Here is an 8,397-nt window from a genome sequence, read left to right as displayed (position 1 = left end):
GATTTCTGAATGTGTCGGCACCGGGGACTCGGGATGTGGCTGCGTTATTGATGTTATGTTAATCAGGCCTTTTGATTTGAACACATGGATTGTTTTAGTTTTGTAGGCGTGGCTATCTATTGAATTATTTCATTTACTGATCAAGCCTTAGCAGTTATTCTGGACTCGTTCCCAATGATCAGTGCTTTAGTTTATTCTGTTGCTGTCAAGTGGTTCTGAATTTGCGTTGCATCCGACTGTCCGTGTTTTTCTGTGCAATGGCCTTTTTGATTTGAACATTTGAAAAATATCTGTGTGTACCAGGCTATTTGATTTAATGTGATTTAATGTATATATGTTACAGCACTGGTTTCACTCATAAATATGTTGAAATAGAACAACTACTAGAGTATAGTAAGTCCATAACTCCATTCCAATTCTATTCAAAGTTCAGAGAATTTTAATCGAATTGTAAATGAGCTATTATCAAGCTGGTCAATGCGATGCAGGTCTGTTGAATTTGGAAAAATCCACCCGCACTTGGCCCCGCCCCACCTACTCAGACAGTTAGGAGCTGCTATTGCATTGTGGCTGTGGCATACTGCATACTTTTTACTAAACGGTAAGTGCTAAATAGTATGCGAAGCTGAGTACATAGTATGCATTTTAAGTATGTAGTACGCTAGTTTGGTTATTCATTCGGACACAGCCACTGACTTTTTGTCTTTGGTGAAGTTTAAAGACATATGGAGGCATTCCGCCGCAACGTGGAGACACACACACACACACACACACACATAAACAAATAACTATTCATCCAATCATCCAACTTGCTCCAAAACGAACACAGACCAAGCCCTGCTTGTATAACAATGTGTTTGTCCGAATGTGCCGTTTCCGTGGCTTCCTAACGGCGAGGCAGTGTCTGTTGCCAGGGGATATGAGGGGATTACACCCAGGCATTAAATATCTTAACGACATCCCCACGACCTAGCCAGCTACCGATTTCCACCATGACTCGGAGGTCCAGAGCCACCGCCTTAGCCAGAGCCATCGATTGGTGTGCTTCATCCGAAGCAAGGCGGTTCCGGGGCGGCGTGCGTTTATCCCCTGACCCCGGTCCACAGTGCTGCTGTTGCTAGGCGACCATGAAATTTAGTGTCCTCTGCCATTATAAACTGTCATGATTGGGAGACTGGTGAGATTTATACTTAGTGTATAAAAACCACCAAGTCAAACATGAGACAAGTCTAAATGCCACACTCTATAAGATGTGTATACCATCAAAGTGGACCCACCAACTAAATATAAACAATGAGGCAAATGCCTTAGTTGAAGTTACTGGAAATCCTACAGACTGTGGCTTTAAGAATACTACACAGCATGATTTGGGAAGGTTGTACACCAGACAGTTGTAACCAAAAATCCTCGTTCAACGTGATATGCATTCACTTTTTTTAATTGTCATATGCAGATTCTGATCTGCGGTCATTTATTCATTTCTTTATCGGAGGGTTACTCTCGAGGTTGTGTAACACGTGTGTGTAGTAGTGGTAGATGAAGAAAAGTATTCAAGAAATCAAATAATAAATGTGTTTTGGAACACTCCATTGCTTCATTTGCTCTCCCCCATAAAATTCACTCAAATTCACTCATGTAGGACACGATTTCTAATTGCTATATTTTATGTGTTAATGATTTAATTATTCTTTTAATTAATTTGTTACGACTAAATGATTGACTTAATTCAAGGGCTCCCGGCTTGTCTGGCGGGGTGGGGGTTGTATCGGGCCACGATTGTAGTCGCTTGAAGACGAGCCGCACACAGACGCCATTCCACATCAGTATCCAAACTTTGAGAGTGACGGAGAGTGGGAGGGAGGGATAGAGTGAGCGAAAGAAAGAGAGCGAGAGGGTGAGAGAGCAGGCAGACATTCTGTTTAGTCAGAGGGAGTGAGTCTTTCATAGTCGCTGCGCCGAATGGCTCCAATGCATTACAGAGAGTGGCAGGGAAAACAACAGCTCTCCCCCTCTGTGAGAAATGACTCGGCCCGCTCTAATCAGAAGTAAACAGACCCTTATGGTCTCCCCACTGAAACGAGGGGTGTCGCACTTTCTCAAGCACATCAACAAATGATTTGACGGCACCAAAGGGATTTCCATTTTTTAATTGAAAGGGCTTTAATGTATTATGCAGTTCATTTATTTAATTTAGTTTCGATGGCTGAGAAAAAAGAAATTGAGCTTTGAAAGGTCAGACGTAAATCAGCATTCAAGAGAGAGGACACCGGCCGCTTTTCAGCAATACTCTGTCAACTTTGGGTCAGTCCACAACTTTGGGCTCTCATTTTCATTTAGGAGTAAATGTAACACCTCTCAAGGTATTGCAGCGAGTTCAGTTGATACCCCTCGAAACCAGGTCAGACAACCAATAGCCCAACACCTTAGCCATTACTTCAAGAGATCTGAAACTCTTGACGAGGTTGTGTTAAGGTCCTATCGTATGTTACCCTGTCCGGTCTTGCTATATAGATAACTCCCCACCCCACTCCCTCAAGACCAGTGTGGAGGCGCAGGATGTAATCTGGGAATAATTAGGGGAATTTCAGTGTGCGGGTGTTGCAGCGTCTGCAGGCGTCACCAGGATCTGACGCCTAGGGTCATCTGGATGAAAGTGTATTTGGATGGTGGCTTGTTGGAGGACGCCGGTGGAGGATTTCAGTGTGGTGTGTGTTAGTTCTTAACACTTCAAACACAGAGGGGAATGTTGTCTTTGTAGAAATATCATGAGCAAGGGCACTATGATTCAGAGTGTGTTTGAGTGTGTTTTGCGGTTACACTATTTGGTGGAGTGTGTGTCTGTACGTGTGTTTTGAGAGCGCGGAGTGTTTTGCGGTCATTGTGGATGTGTGTGTGTGTGTGTGCGTGTGAGTGTGTACACAGTCTCTTAGCACAGTGTGTGTTTTGTAGGTTGCATGTGAGTGTGTGTGTGCACGTGTAAACATTCTCTTAGCACAGTCTGTGTGTGTGTGTGTGTGTGTGCGTGTGCATGCGTGTGCATGCGTGTGTGCGAGTGCATGCATGCGTGCGTGTGTGTGTGCGAGTACGTGAGCGTGTGCGAGTGCGTGCGTGTGTGTGTGTGTGTGTGTGCGAGTGCATGCGTGTGTGTGTGTGAGTGTGTAGACTTGCAGAGTAGAAAAAGTTGAGTCTGACAGAGCAGCACTGCTCCACATGGCAATCTAATCCTTAGTGTTCACTGTTGAAATATTTGCCTGTCTCTGGATCTGAAGAGATAAGGCAGGAGACAGCCCCTGTCATCAAGAGAACTGTCTGTCCCCTAGGACGCCTTTTTTATTAAACCAAATTGATTTTCTACAACTTTTGATAATCCCTAAGCAAAAGAAACATGAAAACATCAGCCATTTAAAACATACATGGTATTACAACCTCCAATAACTCACATCATGTAGGTTTAGACGATTGTAAATAAGGTGTTGTTATTTTTCCAGAAAATGTATAAGATTTGGCGACCATTTGAGCGCCTTTGTCGACCATATATCCCTATATTCTAGGAATAGTCTATTGGAATGTGTTGTGGATAGTCCGCAGTCAAAGCAACAAACACACTGCCAACGAAACACAACAATATTCTATTCACCGCCCCGCTTGTCAAGGACTTGGCTCTTGTAGCATCGCCTAAGCAGCAACAGAAGCAGCCTTACAAAGGTTTTATGACATAACCTAACGTAACATGCGATTAATGTAGCAGCGTTGCTATTGACGTAGCACTCTGCCCCAATCTTCTACAAGAGGCTGCAAGTGGCTCACCTTTGACCTCCTCTGTGTGGTCCTCACCTCCAAAGTGTATGTGTCTGCATATGTGTGTGGTGCCGTGTGTGTGTGTGTGTGTGTGTGTGTGTGTGTGTGTGTGTGTGTGTGTGTGTGTGTGTGTGTGTGTGTGTGTGTGTGTGTGTGTGTGTGTGTGTGTGTGTGTGTGTGTGTATGCTGCTCTCTTTTTTCCCCGCACTCCATCTGAGCATGGTGTTCCCATGGCAATGGGGCGGCTCACGGTGGGGTGGTGAGAAAAAGGGTGTGGTCGGCAGCGCCTGTTGGCGGCTCGGTGCGTCTCCCCCATCACCGTGTGATGGATCCCTCCTGGGCCCGATGATGGACTAAATAATTTTTAATGGATCTTCATGAAACCATCTGTATCAGCGGACCTGCATGCTGGAAGGCTATCGACAAAGTGATTACGACCACAGGACCCCGAGATTGCTCTAAAAATGTCTAATCATTTTGTTTGCTATATATGAAACTCTCTTTTTGGTAACTATATTTTGAGGGCAGGGTTGGTTTGGAAGCTAGATGAAAACAAATCATGGCTCCTGAGGTCCATACATTGTTGGTTTCATTATTAGCTGCAGGGTTAAGTGTAGCGTGCCAGCGCTCTGTTTTGGATGCCATTGCACTTTGTCTTAAATGCCATGCAAATGGTTCAAATTGAGCTGGCCAGAGGCGCGATGTCCGTGATGAATTAAGGTTAATTGTGAAAGTTAATTCACACAGATTGCAGCCGTAATGAACTTGATTGGCCATCCAGGTTTCAGTAATGACTCCCCATCCTTCTTTAAAAACATCTAGCAACAGTTGTTGCTGCTGTGCATTCTGGACCTTCTTTTGAATTATGGGCAATTGAATTAGCATATACAGGTATCTGCCAAAATAAAGGAGACACTTGAGTAAATAAGGGACACAAAGTATACCGAGAGCAGATGCTTTCACACAGACGTGGTTCCTGAGTTGATTAAGCTATTAACATTACAGGCACGCTGCCTGCCTTCCAGGACATTTACAGACATTACAGACATTTTCTGTGTTAAAGGAAGGCCAAAAAGATCATCAAGGACCATGCCACCTGAGTCACGGTCTGTTGACTCTACTACCATCTAGCAGACAGAGACGGTAGAGGTGCATCAAAGCCCAAACCGAAAGACTGAAAAACAACTTCTATCTCCTGGCCATCAGACTGTTGAACAGCTTCTATGTCCTGGCCATCAGACTGTTGAACAGCTTCTATCTCCTGGCCATCAGACTGTTGAACAGCTTCTATCTCCTGGTCATCAGAATGTTGAACAGCTTCTATCTCCTGGCCGTCAGACTGTTGAACAGCTTCTATCTCCTGGCCATCAGACTGTTGAACAGCTTCTATCTCCTGGCCATCAGACTGTTGAACAGCTTCTATCTCCTGGTCATCAGAATGTTGAACAGCTTCTATGTCCTGGCCATCAGACTGTTGAACAGCTTCTATGTCCTGGCCATCAGACTGTTGAACAGCTTCTATGTCCTGGCCATCAGACTGTTGAACAGCTTCTATCTCCTGGCCATCAGACTGTTGAACAGCTTCTATCTCCAGACCATTAGACTGTTGAACAGCTTCTATCTCCTGGCCATCAGACTGTTGAACAGCTTCTTTTTCCTGGCCATCAGACTGTTGAACAGCTTCTATCTCCTGGCCATCAGACTGTTGAACAGCTTCTATCTCCTGGCCATCAGACTGTTGAACAGCTTCTATCTCCTGGCCGTCAGACTGTTGAACAGCTTCTATCTCCTGGCCATCAGACTGTTGAACAGCTTCTTTTTCCTGGCCATCAGACTGTTGAACAGCTTCTATCTCCTGGCCATCAGACTGTTGAACAGCTTCTATCTCCTGGCCATCAGACTGTTGAACAGCTTCTATCTCCTGGCCGTCAGACTGTTGAACAGCTTCTATCTCCTGGCCGTCAGAATGTTGAACAGCTTCTATCTCCTGGCCGTCAGACTGTTGAACAGCTTCTATCTCCTGGCCATCAGACTGTTGAACAGCTTCTTTTTCCTGGCCGTCAGACTGTTGAACAGCTTCTATCTCCTGGCCGTCAGACTGTTGAACAGCTTCTATCTCCTGGCCATCAGACTGTTGAACAGCTTCTATCTCCTGGCCATCAGACTGTTGAACAGCTTCTATCTCCAGACCATTAGACTGTTGAACAGCTTCTATCTCCTGGCCATCAGACTGTTGAACAGCTTCTATCTCCAGACCATTAGACTGTTGAACAGCTTCTATCTCCTGGCCATCAGACTGTTGAACAGCCATCACACAATAACCTGTAGTAAGAGACAAAGATGGACACACTCACATAAAACACATCTACGAAATCACACATGCACACTCCTGTACTCACATATACACTCACACACGCCTATACACCCATACTCACAAATACACTCATATACACACACACTCACACACACACACACACAGCCAACGCTGCTGTACCATGTATATAAATACTGGACCATGTATTTTATACCGTTTTTCACACTGTGTATTCATATACTGTATTCTTCTGTATGAACCGTAACTGTTGCATGTTGCATTTATATTTTTATTCTCAGAGGGCTGTCCCGGTATACATCCATACATAAAAGTTCTTCATACAAACACAATTTATGAGAAGTGACAGAAGATTGGGTTGAGGAAACCCGAGTAAAATTGCATGTCGGTCGACATCTGCTATTCAATTCGAGGTTTATTGGTCGCGTACACAGTTTAGCAGATATTATAAAGGGAGCAGTGAAATTCTTCCACTCTTCTAGGAAGGCTTTCACTAGATGTTGGAACATTACTGCAGGGACTTGCTTGCCCAAACTGTTGCCACAAAGTTGGAAGCATGGAATCATCTAGAATGGTTAGTATGCTGTAGCGTTAAGATTCCCCTTCACTGGAACTAAGAGGCCTAGCCCAAACCATGAAAACAGCCCCAGATCATTATTTCCACCAAACTTTACAGTTGGCACTACGCATTCGAGCAGGTAGCGCTCTCCTGGCATCCGCCAAACCCAGATTCGTCCGTCGGACTGACAGATGATGAAGCTTGATTCATCACTCCAGAGAACACGTTTCCACTGCTCCAGAGTCCAATGGCTGCGAGCTTTATATGACTCCAGCCGACGTTTGGCATTGTGCATGGTGATCTTAGGCTTGTGTGTGGCTACTCGGCCATCGAAATCCATTTCATGAAGCTCCAGTTATTGTGCTGACGTTTCTTCCAGAGGCAGTTTGGAACTTGGTAGTGAGTGTTGCAACCGAAGACATTCCATTTTTACTTCCTACGCACTTCAGCATTCGGCGGTCCTGTTCTGTGAGCTTGTATGGCCTACCACTAGGAGCCGTTGTTGCTCCTTTTACATGTTTCCACTTCACATTAACTGCACTTACATTTGACAGGGGCAGTTCTTGCAGGGCTGAAATTTCATGAACAGACTTGTTGGAAATGTGGTATCCTATGACGGTGCCACATTAAGTCACTGAGGTCTTCAATAAAGCCATTCTACTGCCAATGTTTGTCTATGGAGATTGCAAGGCTGTGTGCTCAATTTTATACACCTGTCAGCAATGGGTGTGGCTGAAATAGCCAAATCCACTCATTTGAAGGAGTGTCCACATACTTTTGTTTAAATAGCGTATATAAGGAAATCAGTCATTAAAGAAAAATGCATTATTCCTTCACATAGAGTTGATCAGGCTTTTGATGGTGGCCTGTGGAATGTCATACAAATCCTCTTCAATGGCTGTGCGAAGTTGCTGGATATTGGTGGGAACTGGAACATGCTGTCGTACACATTGATCCAGAGCATCCCACACATGCTCAGTGGGTGACATACAGGCCATGGAAGAACTGGGAAATGTTCAGCTTCCAGGAATTGTGCACAGATCAAATCAAATCAAATGTGATTTGTCACACGCGCCGAATACAACAGGTGTAGACGTTACAGTGAAACGTTACTTACTTGCAAGCCATTTATCAACAATGCCGTTTTAAGTTTTAAAAAAGTGATAAGAAGGTAATTAAATTAATTAAATAATTAAGAAAAAGAGAAAAATAACAAATAATTAAGGAGCAACAATAAAATAATAGTAGCAAGGCAATATAGAGGTCCTGCAATCCAGGACCTCTATACCAGGCGGTGTCAGAGGAAGGCCCCAAAAAATTGTCAAAGACTCCAGCCACCCTAGTCATAGACTGTTCTCCCTGCTTCTGCATGGCAAGCGATACCGGAGTGCGAAGTCTAGGTCCAAGAGGCTTCTAAACAGCTTCTACCCCAAAGCCACAAGACTCCTGAACATCTAATCAAATGGCTACCCCCCCTCTTGTACACCGCTGCTACTCTCTGTTGTTATCATCTATGCATAGTCACTTTAATGACTCTACCTACATGTACATATTACCTCAATTACCTCGACTAACCGGTGCCCCCACACATTAACTCTGTACCTGTACCCCCCTGTATATAGTCTCGCTATTGTTATTTTACTGCTGCTCTTTAATTACTTGTTACTTCTATTTCTTATTCTTATTTATTTTTTAACTGCATTGTTGG

The sequence above is a fragment of the Oncorhynchus nerka genome, linkage group LG12 (genome assembly GCF_034236695.1).
Source record: "Oncorhynchus nerka isolate Pitt River linkage group LG12, Oner_Uvic_2.0, whole genome shotgun sequence".
In the NCBI taxonomy this organism is placed as follows: Eukaryota; Metazoa; Chordata; class Actinopteri; order Salmoniformes; family Salmonidae; genus Oncorhynchus; species Oncorhynchus nerka.
The sequence above is the reverse complement of the archived record's forward strand: the minus strand, read 5'-3'. Positions refer to the sequence as shown.